This window comes from Phyllobates terribilis, unplaced genomic scaffold, assembly GCF_046119375.1.
Source record: "Phyllobates terribilis strain yellow unplaced genomic scaffold, ASM4611937v1 Scaffold_2__4_contigs__length_985480577, whole genome shotgun sequence".
Lineage (NCBI taxonomy): Eukaryota > Metazoa > Chordata > Amphibia > Anura > Dendrobatidae > Phyllobates > Phyllobates terribilis.
This window is the reverse complement of record NW_027362762.1, coordinates 821,800,142-821,817,291: the sequence shown is the minus strand read 5'-3', so window position 1 is coordinate 821,817,291 and position 17,150 is coordinate 821,800,142.

Genomic DNA, 17,150 nt, shown 5'->3' with positions numbered 1-17,150 from the left:
GAAAAAGCTGTTGCAAAAACACCAATTTTTATAAAACATTAAGCTTAAGATTAATAGGGGTGCCCAAACTTTTTCATATAACTGTATATAGCAGAGGACCAGGCAGATTATTGAGAATAGTCTTGCATTCCCAATTCACCAGTCTGTATAAATCCTTGTGGAGGATCTATTTAAAGGGAAAATGTCAGGTTGAATAAAACTATTAACCTGCAGATAAATAGTCAATTTGCAGGTTAACGGCATTAGAAAGTTGCCTGGTTGCCGTACTGAAAGTGCGGCTCCTGGGAGAAAATGAACTTTTATTCCTCCCGGAAGCGGCTTTCAGTTACAGTATACAGGCTTGCCTGCATTGCTATAGTCACTGCTCACTGCAAAATGAGCGTTGACTGTGAGCACACTCCAGCACTTTGACTGACAGCCAGCTCTGCAGTGCATCAGTACAGAGCCAGCTGTCAGTCAACATGGCTGGGTGTACTTATAGCCATCGCTCACAGAGCTGTGAGCAGTGACTATAGCTTTACCAGAAATGACTGTATGACTGAAATCCGTTGGCACCTGGGAGGAATACAGTTAAGTTTCTCCAAGGAGCTGGACTTTCAGTTCGGTGGCCAGGCACCTAACATTGTTAACCTGCAGGTTAACCCTGTAAACCATATATCGGCAGGTCAATAGCACTATTAGATGTGCCAAGTTCCTTTAAACTTGACTTTAACTATAACTGCACCTAAAGGCTATATAATCTGAGGACAGCATGAGGTAGGGGTTAAAACACAGAATTCAAAGACTTATTAAGCTGTGTGCTGTTGTTTACTTACACTGAAGATTTTATCACTAGGACATTATCATTGCTGTAGCTAATTGGCACATGACTGCTAGTTCTACTCCTCCCCCTCCTGTGATAAGCAGCTCACTGTCAATAGACAATGTACATACAGAGCCTGGTGTGGGCGGGATTTGCTTTCTCAGCTCTGCTACATGCTAAATCTAAGAACTCTGATTGTGTCAGAACCACTGCACCCAGTAAATTAAGTGATACATCATTGGATTCAGGGTTTCTTTGCCTAGATCATGTTGCTCTCAGATGAGGTAGCAAAAACCTGCTGACAGATTCCCTTTAAGAAGGTTTCAATCTAAGTAGTACAACCCCATTGTGAGACATAGATATCACACTGATGGTTTCGAAATGTGGCAGCATCTTGGAGATTCACTCTGTGCCAACTCCTTTTGGCAATGGGTTAGTTCCAAAGTTCAATGGCTGTTATGTTTCTTCTCCATTGCTCCTATAATTTAGCTCACAGAAAATCTGGAGATTTATCTAAACTCCTGTGAGATGAGGGTTCTTCAGTAAGCTCTGTATTTTTGTTAGGTTTGGACACAAGATATTAAAAACAAATTACCTTTAGAATTAGGACTGACATTTTTTTAAAGCTAAATTTAAAGGGAACTTGTCCCTAGATTCATTACAGCCTTATATGTTTTACTCTGAAACTCATTTAACAGGTCACTCTCTAAGTACACACATGAGAGAGACCTGTCAATCAGCTGGAGCCGGGTGGGGACAAGCCGGCCGGAGCTTTTTAATCCATGTTTTCTCTGAAATGTAGCTGCGTTTCATCAGAATAAAACATACCTGGCTGAAATCGCACAACCAAGCTCTCATGGTTATAGCAGCATAAATTACAGGTTCCCTTTAAACTAATAGTAGGAACTAGTGTTGGATCCTTTAGCTAGAAAACCTAAACTTTTTAACAAAAAATGTGTCTATTTAATTGTGCCAATTCTAATTTGATACATTGACTAGTTGAACGGTATAGATAGACTGCTTAAGGTCATATTCACACGTTCAGTGTTTGGTCAGTTTTTTACATCAGTATTCGTAAGCCAAAACCAGGAGTGGCTGATAAATACAGAATTGGTGACGTGTTTCTATTATACTTTTCCTCAGATTGTTCCACTCCTGGTTTTGGCTTCCAAATTCTGTTGTAAAATACTGACCAAATACTGAACGTGTGAATGGAGCCTAAACAAACTATTGGCAATATAGGAATTGGGGAATTATCAAGTCCTTGTACCAGTTGTTGGTGGATAGTTGGTCTGATCTTATGATTACTACTGAAGTTCCTTCCAAGATCTGGTTGCAGAAAACATTTTGCAATTGTACTTCTGGAAAATTTTATAGCATAATCCAAGTCAGCCTTCTTTCCCAGTACTTTGATTTCAAACGTATTTTCCAGTTTTCTTCATATTTTCTTCAGAAACAGAAATGTCACCTAGCAGAAATGTGCTATAAATATCTATTGGATTCTGTGGAGTTCATATTGCATGCTCTGCTAAAACAATCTGTCTGAGTAGATATGTATTTGTTTAATCTTTTTATATAGAACAATATAGAGTCTGTGAATAACTGCCTTTCATAAGTCTAGTAGTTATTTTGCTAGCTGTGGTACAAAGATAAAGTGGCTTTCTGAAGGACAAAAAGTGTAGGCGTCAAAGCAAAGTCTGCACTTCTATAAGCTAGCCTTCAAGCTGCATTGACACTTCAGTCTATGTTTAGTATATAGAAAAGTAAAATCATTACACAGAGGCAGATCTTGTTGCATTAGGGACTATGGAAAGTTGAGTTACCAGGTTAGTATTGCCCAAACCTCCTCCTTATCCATTTTTTAGAAAGAAGGAGCAAACAAACCAATAGGTTATCTTGTCCAAAAATATGAGGCATTGGAAGGAGAACCAGATTAAAGACATTTTTGCAATAAATCTTCCTTCTTCCTTACACACACTGTTGTAATAATACTACAAAAGACATATCTATGGGAGAAATCCATTGATCATTTAACATTTACAATCTGAAAACCTCTCAAAGAAGATCGTTAATGTGTATAATATATGGTGGAAATGTAAATCTGTCACAGGAAATCTGGTCTGGATATTGAGGTGGTCTTTTATAGAACTTTTACTGTAATTTCTTATTCTGAATCCATGGGATGTTAGCCACCCTGTTATGTACTGTACTCTAGTGATGTTTAGTAGTAAGGAATCTCTTAATGATTTGTTAATAGGATTATGTTGGTACTAGATGGTGGCCGGATTCTAACGCATCGGGTATTCAAGAATATGTATGTAGTTTATGTGGCACTGTGACTGACAGAACTTGTCCAGTAAACGTGACTGAACTACGTGTCACTGTGACTGACAGAACTTGTCCAGTAAACGTGAGTGAACTACGTGGCACTGTGACTGACAGAACTTGTTCAGTAAACATGAGTGAACTACGTGGCACTGTGACTGACAGAACTTGTTCAGTAAACATGAGTGAACTATGTGGCACTGTGACTAACAGAACTTGTTCAGTTAACGTGAGTGAACTATGTGGCACTGTGACTGACAGAACTTGTTCAGTAAACGTGAGTGAACTATGTGGCACTGTGACTGACAGAAGTTGCCCAGTAAACGTGAGTGAACTATGTGGCACTGTGACTGACAGAACTTGCCCAGTAAACGTGAGTCAACTATGTGGCACTGTGAATGACAGAACTTGTTCAGTAAACGTGACTGAACTATGCGGCACTGTGACTGACAGAACTTGCCCAGTAAACGTGAGTGAACTATGTGGCACTGTGACTGACAGAACTTGCCCAGTAAACGTGAGTGAACTACGTGGCACTGTGAATGACAGAACTTGTTCAGTAAACATGACTGAACTACGTGGCACTGTGAATGACAGAATGTGTTCAGTAAACGTGAGTGAACTACGTGGCACTGTGAGTGACAGAACTTGTCCAGTAAACGTGAGTGAGCTATGTGGCACTGTGACTGACAGAACTTGCCCAGTAAACGTGAGTGAACTATGTGACACTGTGACTGACAGAACTTGTTCAGTAAACGTGACTAAACTACGTGGCACTGTGACTGACAGAACTTATTCAGTAAACATGACTGAACTACGTGGCACTGTGACTGACAGAAATTGTTCAGTAAACGTGACTAAACTACAAGGCACTGTGACTGACAGAACATGTTAAGTAAACATGAGTGAACTACGTGGCACTGTGACTGACAGAACTTGTCCAGTAAACGTGACTGAACTACGTGGCACTGTGACTGACAGAACTTGTTCAGTAAACGTGAGTGAACTATGTGGCACTGTGACTGACAGAACGTGTTCAGTAAAGGTGACTGAACTTCGTGGCACTGTGACTGACAGAACTTGTCCAGTAAACGTGAGTGAACTACGTGGCACTGTGACTGACAGAACTTGTTCTGTAAACATGAGTGAACTACGTGGCACTGTGACTGACAGAACTTGTTCAGTAAACATGAGTGAACTACGTGGCACTGTGACTGACAGAACATGTTCAGTAAACGTGAGTGAACGATGTGGCACTGTGACTGACAGAACTTATTCAGTAAACGTGACTGAACTACGTGGCACTGTGATTGACAGAACTTGCCCAGTAAACGTGAGTGAACTATGTGGCACGGTGACTGACAGAACTTATTCAGTAAACGTGACTGAACTACGTGGCACTGTGACTGACAGAACTTGCCCAGTAAACGTAAGTGAACTATGTGGCACTGTGACTGACAAAACTTGTTCAGTAAACGTGAGTGAACTATGTGGCACTGTGAATGACAGAACTTGTCCAGTAAACGTGAGTGAACTATGTGGCACTGTGACTGACAGAACTTGCCCAGTAAACGTGAGTGAACTATGTGGCACTGTGACTGACAGAACTTGCCCAGTAAACGTGAGTGAACTACGTGGCACTGTGAATGACAGAACTTGTTCAGTAAACATGACTGAACTACGTGGCACTGTGAATGACAGAATGTGTTCAGTAAACGTGAGTGAACTACGTGGCACTGTGAGTGACAGAACGTGTCCAGTAAACGTGAGTGAGATCTGTGGCACTGTGACTGAGAGAACTTGCCCAGTAAACGTGAGTGAACTATGTGACACTGTGACTGACAGAACTTGTTCAGTAAACGTGACTAAACTACGTGGCACTGTGACTGACAGAACTTATTCAGTAAACATGACTGAACTACGTGGCACTGTGACTGACAGAAATTGTTCAGTAAACGTGACTAAACTACAAGGCACTGTGACTGACAGAACTTGTTAAGTAAACATGAGTGAACTACGTGGCACTGTGACTGACAGAACTTGTCCAGTAAACGTGACTGAACTACGTGGCACTGTGACTGACAGAACTTGTTCAGTAAACGTGAGTGAACTATGTGGCACTGTGACTGACAGAACTTATTCAGTAAACATAAGTGAACTATGTGGCACTGTGACTGACAGAACTTGTTCAGTAAACGTGAGTGAACTATGTGGCACAAGTGACTGACAGAACTTGTCCAGTAAACGTGAGTGAACTATGTGGCACTGTGACTGACAGAACTTATTCAGTAAACGTGACTGAACTACGTGGCACTGTGATTGACAGAACTTGCCCAGTAAACGTGAGTGAACTATGTGGCACTGTGACTGACAGAACTTATTCAGTAAACGTGACTGAACTACGTGGCACTGTGACTGACAGAACTTGCCCAGTAAACGTGAGTGAACTATGTGGCACTGTGACTGACAGAACTTGCCCAGTAAACGTGAGTGAACTATGTGGCACTGTGACTGACAGAACTTGCCCAGTAAACGTGAGTCAACTACGTGGCACTGTGAATGACAGAACTTGTTCAGTAAACGTGACTGAACTATGCGGCACTGTGACTGACAGAACTTGCCCAGTAAACGTGAGTGAACTATGTGGCACTGTGACTGACAGAACTTGCCCAGTAAACGTGAGTGAACTACGTGGCACTGTGAATGACAGAACTTGTTCAGTAAACATGACTGAACTACGTGGCACTGTGAATGACAGAATGTGTTCAGTAAACGTGAGTGAACTACATGGCACTGTGAGTGACAGAACTTGTCCAGTAAACGTGAGTGAGCTATGTGGCACTGTGACTGACAGAACTTGCCCAGTAAACGTGAGTGAACTATGTGACACTGTGACTGACAGAACTTGTTCAGTAAACGTGACTAAACTACGTGGCACTGTGACTGACAGAACTTATTCAGTAAACATGACTGAACTACGTGGCACTGTGACTGACAGAAATTGTTCAGTAAACGTGACTAAACTACAAGGCACTGTGACTGACAGAACTTGTTAAGTAAACATGAGTGAACTACGTGGCACTGTGACTGACAGAACTTGTCCAGTAAACGTGACTGAACTACGTGGCACTGTGACTGACAGAACTTGTTCAGTAAACGTGAGTGAACTATGTGGCACTGTGACTGACAGAACGTGTTCAGTAAACGTGACTGAACTACGTGGCACTGTGACTGACAGAACTTGTCCAGTAAACGTGAGTGAACTACGTGGCACTGTGACTTACAGAACTTGTTCAGTAAACATGAGTGAACTACGTGGCACTGTGACTGACAGAACTTGTTCAGTAAACATGAGTGAACTACGTGGCACTGTGACTGACAGAACTTGTTCAGTAAACGTGAGTGAACTACGTGGCACTGTGACTGACAGAACTTATTCAGTAAACATGACTGAACTACGTGGCACTGTGACTGACAGAAATTGTTCAGTGAACGTGACTAAACTACAAGGCACTGTGACTGACAGAACTTGTTCAGTAAACGTGAGTGAACTATGTGGCACTGTGACTGACAGAACATGTTCAGTAAACGTGACTGAACTACGTGGCACTGTGACTGACAGAACTTGTCCAGTAAACGTGAGTGAACTACGTGGCACTGTGACTGACAGAACTTGTTCAGTAAACATGAGTAAACTACGTGGCACTGTGACTGACAGAACTTGTTCAGTAAACATGAGTGAACTACGTGGCACTGTGACTGACAGAACTTGTTCAGTAAACGTGAGTGAACTACGTGGCACTGTGACTGACAGAACTTATTCAGTAAACATGACTGAACTACGTGGCACTGTGACTGACAGAAATTGTTCAGTGAACGTGACTAAACTACGTGGCACTGTGACTGACAGAACTTGTTAAGTAAACATGAGTGAACTACGTGGCACTGTGAATGACAGAACTTGTTCAGTAAACATGAGTGAACTATGCGGCACTGTGACTGACAGAACTTGTCCAGTAAATGTGAGTGAACTATGTGGCACTGTGACTGACAGAACTTATTCAGTAAATATGACTGAACTACGTGGCACTGTGACTGACAGAAATTGTTCAGTAAACGTGACTAAACTACAAGGCACTGTGACTGACAGAACTTGTTAAGTAAACATGAATGAACTACGTGGCACTGTGACTGACAGAACTTGTCCAGTAAACGTGACTGAACTACGTGGCACTGTGACTGACAGAACTTGTTCAGTAAACGTGAGTGAACTACGTGGCACTGTGACTGACAGAACTTATTCAGTAAACATGACTGAACTACGTGGCACTGTGACTGACAGAAATTGTTCAGTGAACGTGACTAAACTACGTGGCACTGTGACTGACAGAACTTGTTAAGTAAACATGAGTGAACTACGTGGCACTGTGAATGACAGAACTTGTTCAGTAAACATGACTGAACTATGCGGCACTGTGACTGACAGAACTTGTCCAGTAAATGTGAGTGAACTATGTGGCACTGTGACTGACAGAACTTATTCAGTAAATATGACTGAACTACGTGGCACTGTGACTGACAGAAATTGTTCAGTAAACGTGACTAAACTACAAGGCACTGTGACTGACAGAACTTGTTAAGTAAACATGAATGAACTACGTGGCACTGTGACTGACAGAACTTTTCCAGTAAACGTGACTGAACTACGTGGCACTGTGACTGACAGAACTTGTTCAGTAAACGTGAGTGAACTATGTGGCACTGTGACTGACAGAACTTATTCAGTAAACATGACTGAACTACGTGGCACTGTGACTGACAGAAATTGTTCAGTGAACGTGACTGAACTACGTGGCACTGTGACTGACAGAAATTGTTCAGTGAACGTGACTAAACTACAAGGCACTGTGACTGACAGAACTTGTTCAGTAAACGTGAGTGAACTATGTGGCACTGTGACTGACAGAACATGTTCAGTAAACGTGACTGAACTACGTGGCACTGTAACTGACAGAACTTGTTAAGTAAACATGAGTGAACTACGTGGCACTGTGAATGACAGAACTTGTTCAGTAAACATGACTGAACTATGCGGCACTGTGACTGACAGAACTTGTCCAGTAAATGTGAGTGAACTATGTGGCACTGTGACTGACAGAACTTATTCAGTAAATATGACTGAACTACGTGGCACTGTGACTGACAGAAATTGTTCAGTAAACGTGACTAAACTACAAGGCACTGTGACTGACAGAACTTGTTAAGTAAACATGAATGAACTACGTGGCACTGTGACTGACAGAACTTGTCCAGTAAACGTGACTGAACTACGTGGCACTGTGACTGACAGAACTTGTTCAGTAAACGTGAGTGAACTACGTGGCACTGTGACTGACAGAACTTATTCAGTAAACATGACTGAACTACGTGGCACTGTGACTGACAGAAATTGTTCAGTGAACGTGACTAAACTACGTGGCACTGTGACTGACAGAACTTGTTAAGTAAACATGAGTGAACTACGTGGCACTGTGAATGACAGAACTTGTTCAGTAAACATGACTGAACTATGCGGCACTGTGACTGACAGAACTTGTCCAGTAAATGTGAGTGAACTATGTGGCACTGTGACTGACAGAACTTATTCAGTAAATATGACTGAACTACGTGGCACTGTGACTGACAGAAATTGTTCAGTAAACGTGACTAAACTACAAGGCACTGTGACTGACAGAACTTGTTAAGTAAACATGAATGAACTACGTGGCACTGTGACTGACAGAACTTGTCCAGTAAACGTGACTGAACTACGTGGCACTGTGACTGACAGAACTTGTTCAGTAAACGTGAGTGAACTATGTGGCACTGTGACTGACAGAACTTATTCAGTAAACATGACTGAACTACGTGGCACTGTGACTGACAGAAATTGTTCAGTGAACGTGACTGAACTACATGGCACTGTGACTGACAGAACTTGTCCAGTAAACGTGAGTGAACTACGTGGCACTGTGACTGACAGAACTTGTTCAGTAAACATGAGTGAACTACGTGGCACTGTGACTGACAGAACTTGTTCAGTAAACATGAGTGAACTACGTGGCACTGTGACTGACAGAACTTGTTCAGTAAACGTGAGTGAACTACGTGGCACTGTGACTGACAGAACTTATTCAGTAAACATAAGTGAAATATGTGGCACTGTGACTGACAGAACTTGTTCAGTAAACATGAGTGAACTATGTGGCACTGTGACTAACAGAACTTGTTCAGTTAACGTGAGTGAACTATGTGGCACTGTGACTGACAGAACTTGTTCAGTAAACGTGAGTGAACTATGTGGCACTGTGACTGACAGAACTTGTCCAGTAAACGTGAGTGAACTATGTGGCACTGTGACTGACAGAACTTATTCAGTAAACGTGACTGAACTACGTGGCACTGTGACTGACAGAACTTGCTCAGTAAACGTGAGTGAACTATGTGGCACTGTGACTGACAGAACTTATTTAGTAAACGTGACTGAACTACGTGGCACTGTGACTGACAGAACTTGCCCAGTAAACGTGAGTGAACAACGTGGCACTGTGGCTGACAGAACTTGCCCAGTAAACGTGAGTAAACTATGTGGCACTGTGACTGACAAAACTTGTTCAGTAAACGTGAGTGAACTATGTGGCACTGTGACTGACAGAACTTGTCCAGTAAACGTGAGTGAACTATGTGGCACTGTGACAGACAGAACTTGCCCAGTAAACGTGAGTGAACTATGTGGCACTGTGACTGACAGAACTTGCCCAGTAAACGTGAGTCAACTACGTGGCACTGTGAATGACAGAACTTGTTCAGTAAACGTGACTGAACTATGCGGCACTGTGACTGACAGAACTTGCCCAGTAAACGTGAGTGAACTATGTGGCACTGTGACTGACAGAACTTGCCCAGTAAATGTGAGTGAACTACGTGGCACTGTGAATGACAGAACTTGTTCAGTAAACATGACTGAACTACGTGGCACTGTGAATGACAGAATGTGTTCAGTAAACGTGAGTGAACTACGTGGCACTGTGAGTGCCAGAATTTGTCCAGTAAACGTGAGTGAGCTATGTGGCACTGTGACTGACAGAACTTGCCCAGTAAACGTGAGTGAACTATGTGACACTGTGACTGACAGAACTTGTTCAGTAAACGTGACTAAACTACGTGGCACTGTGACTGACAGAACTTATTCAGTAAACATGAGTGAACTACGTGGCACTGTGACTGACAGAAATTGTTCAGTAAACGTGACTAAACTACAAGGCACTGTGACTGACAGAACTTGTTAAGTAAACATGAGTGAACTACGTGGCACTGTGACTGACAGAACTTGTCCAGTAAACGTGACTGAACTACGTGGCACTGTGACTGACAGAACTTGTTCAGTAAACGTGAGTGAACTATGTGGCACTGTGACTGACAGAACGTGTTCAATAAAGGTGACTGAACTTCGTGGCACTGTGACTGACAGAACTTGTCCAGTAAACGTGAGTGAACTACGTGGCACTGTGACTGACAGAATTTGTTCAGTAAACATGAGTGAACTACGTGGCACTGTGACTGACAGAACTTGTTCAGTAAACATGAGTGAACTACGTGGCACTGTGACTGACAGAACTTGTTCAGTAAACGTGAGTGAACTACGTGGCACTGTGACTGACAGAACTTATTCAGTAAACATGACTGAACTACGTGGCACTGTGACTGACAGAAATTGTTCAGTGAACGTGACTAAACTACAAGGCACTGTGACTGACAGAACTTGTTCAGTAAACGTGAGTGAACTATGTGGCACTGTGACTGACAGAACGTGTTCAGTAAACGTGACTGAACTACGTGGCACTGTGACTGACAGAACTTGACCAGTAAACGTGAGTGAACTACGTGGCACTGTGACTGACAGAACTTGTTCAGTAAACATGAGTGAACTACGTGGCACTGTGACTGACAGAAATTGTTCAGTAAACATGAGTGAACTACGTGGCACTGTGACTGACAGAACTTGTTCAGTAAACGTGAGTGAACTACGTGGCACTGTGACTGACAGAACTTATTCAGTAAACATGACTGAACTACGTGGCACTGTGACTGACAGAAATTGTTCAGTGAACGTGACTAAACTACGTGGCACTGTGACTGACAGAACTTGTTAAGTAAACATGAGTGAACTACGTGGCACTGTGAATCACAGAACTTGTTCAGTAAACATGACTGAACTATGCGGCACTGTGACTGACAGAACTTGTCCAGTAAATGTGAGTGAACTATGTGGCACTGTGACTGACAGAACTTATTCAGTAAACATGACTGAACTACGTGGCACTGTGACTGACAGAAATTGTTCAGTAAACGTGACTAAACTACAAGGCACTGTGACTGACAGAACTTGTTAAGTAAACATGAGTGAACTACGTGGCACTGTGACTGACAGAACTTGTCCAGTAAACGTGACTGAACTATGTGTCACTGTGACTGACAGAACTTGTTCAGTAAACGTGAGTGAACTATGTGGCACTGTGACTGTCAGAACTTATTCAGTAAACATGACTGAACTACGTGGCACTGTGACTGACAGAAATTGTTCAGTGAACGTGACTAAACTACGTGGCACTGTAACTGACAGAACTTGTTAAGTAAACATGAGTGAACTACGTGGCACTGTGAATGACAGAACTTGTTCAGTAAACATGACTGAACTATGCGGCACTGTGACTGAAAGAACTTGCCAGTAAATGTGAGTGAACTATGTGGCACTGTGACTGACAGAACTTGCCCAGTAAACGTGAGTGAACTACGTGGCACTGTGAATGACAGAACTTGTTCAGTAAACGTGACTGAACTATGCGGCACTGTGACTGACAGAACTTGCCAGTAAACGTGAGTGAACTATGTGGCGCTGTGACTGACAGAACTTGCCAGTAAACGTGAGTGAACTACGTGGCACTGTGACTGACAGAACTTGCCCAGTAAACGTGTGTGAACTACGTGGCACTGTGACTGACAGAACTTGCCCAGTAAACGTGAGTGAACTATGTGGCACTGTGACTGACAGAACTTGCCCAGTAAACGTGAGTGATCTACGTGGCACTGTGACTGACAGAATGTGTTCAGTAAACGTGTGTGAACTACGTGGCACTGTGACTGACAGAACTTGTTCAGTAAACATGAGTGAACTACATGGCACTGTGAATGACAGAACTTGTTAAGTAAACATGAGTGAACTACGTGGCACTGTGACTGACAGAACTTGTCCAGTAAACGTGACTGAACTACGTGTCACTGTGACTGACAGAACTTGTTCAGTAAACGTGAGTGAACTATGTGGCACTGTGACTGACAGAACTTATTCAGTAAACATGACTGAACTACGTGGCACTGTGACTGACAGAAATTGTTCAGTGAGCGTGACTAAACTACGTGGCACTGTGACTGACAGAACTTGTTAAGTAAACATGAGTGAACTATGTGGCACTGTGACTGACAGAACTTATTCAGTAAACATGACTGAACTACGTGGCACTGTGACTGACAGAACTTATTCAGTAAACGTGACTGAACTACGTGGCACTGTGACTGACAGAACTTGTCCAGTAAACGTGACTGAACTATGTGGCACTGTGACTGACAGAACTTGTTCAGTAAACGTGAGTGAACTATGTGGCACTGTGACTGACAGAACTTATTCAGTAAACATGACTGAACTACGTGGCACTGTGACTGACAGAAATTGTTCAGTGAACGTGACTAAACTACGTGGCACTGTGACTGACAGAACTTGTTAAGTAAACGTGAGTGAACTATGTGGCACTGTGACTGACAGAACTTATTCAGTAAACATGACTGAACTACGTGGCACTGTGACTGACAGAAATTGTTCAGTAAACATGAGTGAACTACGTGGCACTGTGACTGACAGAACTTGTCCAGTAAACGTGACTGAACTATGTGGCACTGTGACTGACAGAACTTGTTCAGTAAACGTGAGTGAACTATGTGGCACTGTGACTGACAGAACTTGTCCAGTAAACGTGAGTGAACTATGTGGCACTGTGACTGACAGAACTTGCCCAGTAAACGTGAGTCAACTACGTGGCACTGTGACTGACAGAACTTATTCAGTAAACATGACTGAACTACGTGGCACTGTGACTGACAGAAATTGTTCAGTGAACGTGACTAAACTACGTGGCACTGTGACTGACAGAACTTGTTAAGTAAACGTGAGTGAACTATGTGGCACTGTGACTGACAGAACTTATTCAGTAAACATGACTGAACTACGTGGCACTGTGACTGACAGAACTTATTCAGTAAACGTGACTGAACTACGTGGCACTGTGACTGACAGAACTTGTCCAGTAAACGTGACTGAACTATGTGGCACTGTGACTGACAGAACTTGTTCAGTAAACGTGAGTGAACTATGTGGCACTGTGACTGACAGAACTTGTCCAGTAAACGTGAGTGAACTATGTGGCACTGTGACTGACAGAACTTGCCCAGTAAACGTGAGTCAACTACGTGGCACTGTGAATGACAGAACTTGTTCAGTAAACGTGACTGAACTATGCGGCACTGTTACTGACAGAACTTGCCCAGTAAACGTGAGTGAACTATGTGGCACTGTGACTGACAGAATTTGCCCAGTAAACCTGAGTGAACTACGTGGCACTGTGAATGACAGAACTTGTTCAGTAAACATGACTGAACTACGTGGCACTGTGACTGACAGAATGTGTTCAGTAAACGTGAGTGAACTACGTGGCACTGTGAGTGACAGAACTTGTCCAGTAAACGTGAGTGAGCTATGTGGCACTGTGACTGACAGAACTTGCCCAGTAAACGTGAGTGAACTATGTGACACTGTGACTGACAGAACTTGTTCAGTAAACGTGACTAAACTACATGGCAGTGTGACTGACAGAACTGGTTCAGTAAACGTGACTGAACTATGCAGCACTGTGACTGACAGAACTTGTCCAGTAAATGTGAGTGAACTATGTGGCACTGTGACTGACAGAACTTATTCAGTAAACATGGCTGAACTACGTGGCACTGTGACTGCCAGAAATTGTTCAGTAAACGTGACTAAACTACACGGCACTGTGACTGACAGAACTTGTTAAGTAAACATGAGTGAACTACGTGGCACTGTGACTGACAGAACTTGTCCAGTAAACATGACTGAACTACGTGGCACTGTGACTGACAGAACTTGTTCAGTGAACGTGAGTGAACTATGTGGCACTGTGACTGACAGAACTTGTTCAGTAAACGTGACTGAACTACGTGGCACTGTGACTGACAGAACTTGTCCAGTAAACGTGAGTGAACTGCGTGGCACTGTGACTGACAGAACTTGTTCAGTAAACATGAGTGAACTACGTGGCACTGTGACTGACAGAACTTATTCAGTAAACATGAGTGAACTACGTGGCACTGTGACTGACAGAACTTGTTCAGTAAACGTGAGTGAACTACGTGGCACTGTGACTGACAGAACTTATTCAGTAAACATGACTGAACTACGTGGCACTGTGACTGACAGAAATTGATCAGTGAACGTGACTAAACTACAAGGCACTGTGACTGACAGAACTTGTTCAGTAAACGTGAGTGAACTATGTGGCACTGTGACTGACAGAACGTGTTCAGTAAACGTGACTGAACTATGTGGCACTGTGACTGACAGAACTTGTCGAGTAAACGTGAGTGAACTACGTGGCACTGTGACTGACAGAACTTGTTCAGTAGACATGAGTGAACTACGTGGCACTGTGACTGACAGAACTTGTTCAGTAAACATGAGTGAACTACGTGGCACTGTGACTGACAGAACTTGTTCAGTAAACGTGAGTGAACTACGTGGCACTGTGACTGACAGAACTTATTCAGTAAACATGACTGAACTATGTGGCACTGTGACTGACAGAAATTGTTCAGTGAACGTGACTAAACTACGTGGCACTGTGACTGACAGAACTTGTTAAATAAACATGAGTGAACTACGTGGCACTGTGAATGACAGAACTTGTTCAGTAAACATGACTGAACTATGCGGCACTGTGACTGACAGAACTTGTCCAGTAAATGTGAGTGAACTATGTGGCACTGTGACTGACAGAACTTATTCAGTAAACATGACTGAACTACGTGGCACTGTGACTGACAGAAATTGTTCAGTAAACGTGACTAAACTACAAGGCACTGTGACTGACAGAACTTGTTAAGTAAACATGAGTGAACTACGTGGCACTGTGACTGACAGAACTTGTCCAGTAAACGTGACTGAACTACGTGGCACTGTGACTGACAGAACTTGTTCAGTAAACGTGAGTGAACTATGTGGCACTGTGACTGACAGAACTTATTCAGTAAACATGACTGAACTACGTGGCACTGTGACGGACAGAAATGTTCAGTGAACGTGACTGAACTACGTGGCACTGTGACTGACAGAACTTGTTAAGTAAACATGAGTGAACTACGTGGCACTGTGAATGACAGAACTTGTTCAGTAAACGTGAGTGAACTATGCGGCACTGTGACTGACAGAACTTGCCAGTAAATGTGAGTGAACTATGTGGCACTGTGACTGACAGAACTTGCCCAGTAAACGTGAGTGAACTACGTGGCACTGTGACTGACAGAACTTGTTCAGTAAACGTGACTGAACTATGCGGCACTGTGAATGACAGAACTTGCCAGTAAACGTGAGTGAACTATGTGGCGCTGTGACTGACAGAACTTGCCAGTAAACGTGAGTGAACTACGTGGCACTGTGACTGACAGAACTTGCCCAGTAAACGTGAGTGAACTACGTGGCACTGTGACTGACAGAACTTGCCCAGTAAACGTGAGTGAACTATGTGGCACTGTGACTGACAGAACTTGTTCAGTAAACGTGAGTGAACTATGTGGCACTGTGACTGACAGAACTTGTCCAGTAAACGTGAGTGAACTATGTGGCACTGTGACTGACAGAACTTATTCAGTAAACGTGACTGAACTACGTGGCACTGTGACTGACAGAACTTGTTCAGTAAACTTGAGTGAACTACGTGGCACTGTGAATGACAGAACTTGTTCAGTAAACGTGACTGAACTATGCGGCACTGTGACTGACAGAACTTGTCCAGTAAACGTGAGTGAACTATGTGGCACTGTGACTGACAGAACTTGTTCAGTAAACGTGACAGAACTACGTGGCACTGTGACTGACAGAACTTGTCCAGTAAACGTGACTGAACTACATGGCACTGTGACTGACAGAACTTATTCAGTAAACATGACTGAACTACGTGGCACTGTGACTGACAGAACTTGTTCAGTAAACGTGAGTGAACTAATTGGCACTGTGACTGACAGAATGTGTTCAGTAAACGTGAGTGAGCTACGTGGCACTGTGACTGACAGAACTTGTTCAGTAAACATGAGTGAACTACGTGGCACTGTGAATGACAGAACTTGTTCAGTAAACGTGACTGAACTATGCGGCACTGTGACTGACAGAACTTGCCAGTAAACGTGAGTGAACTATGTGGCACTGTGAGTGACAGAACTTGTCCAGTAAATGTGAGTGAACTATGTGGCACTGTGACTGACAGAACTTGCCCAGTAAACGTGAGTGAACTATGTGACACTGTGACTGACAGAACTTGTCCAGTAAACGTGAGTGAACTATGTGGCACTGTCACTGACAGAACTTGTTCAGTAAACGTGACTGAACTATGTGGCACTGTGACTGACAGAACATGTTCAGTAAACGTGACTGAACTACGTGGCACTGTGACTGACAGAACTTGTCCAGTAAACGTGACTAAACTACGTGGCACTGTGACTGACAGAACTTGTTCAGTAAACGTGACTGAACTATGCGGCACTGTGACTGACAGAACTTGTCCAGTAAACGTGAGTGAACTATGTGGCACTGTGACTGACAGAACTTATTCAGTAAACATGACTGAACTACGTGGCACTGTGA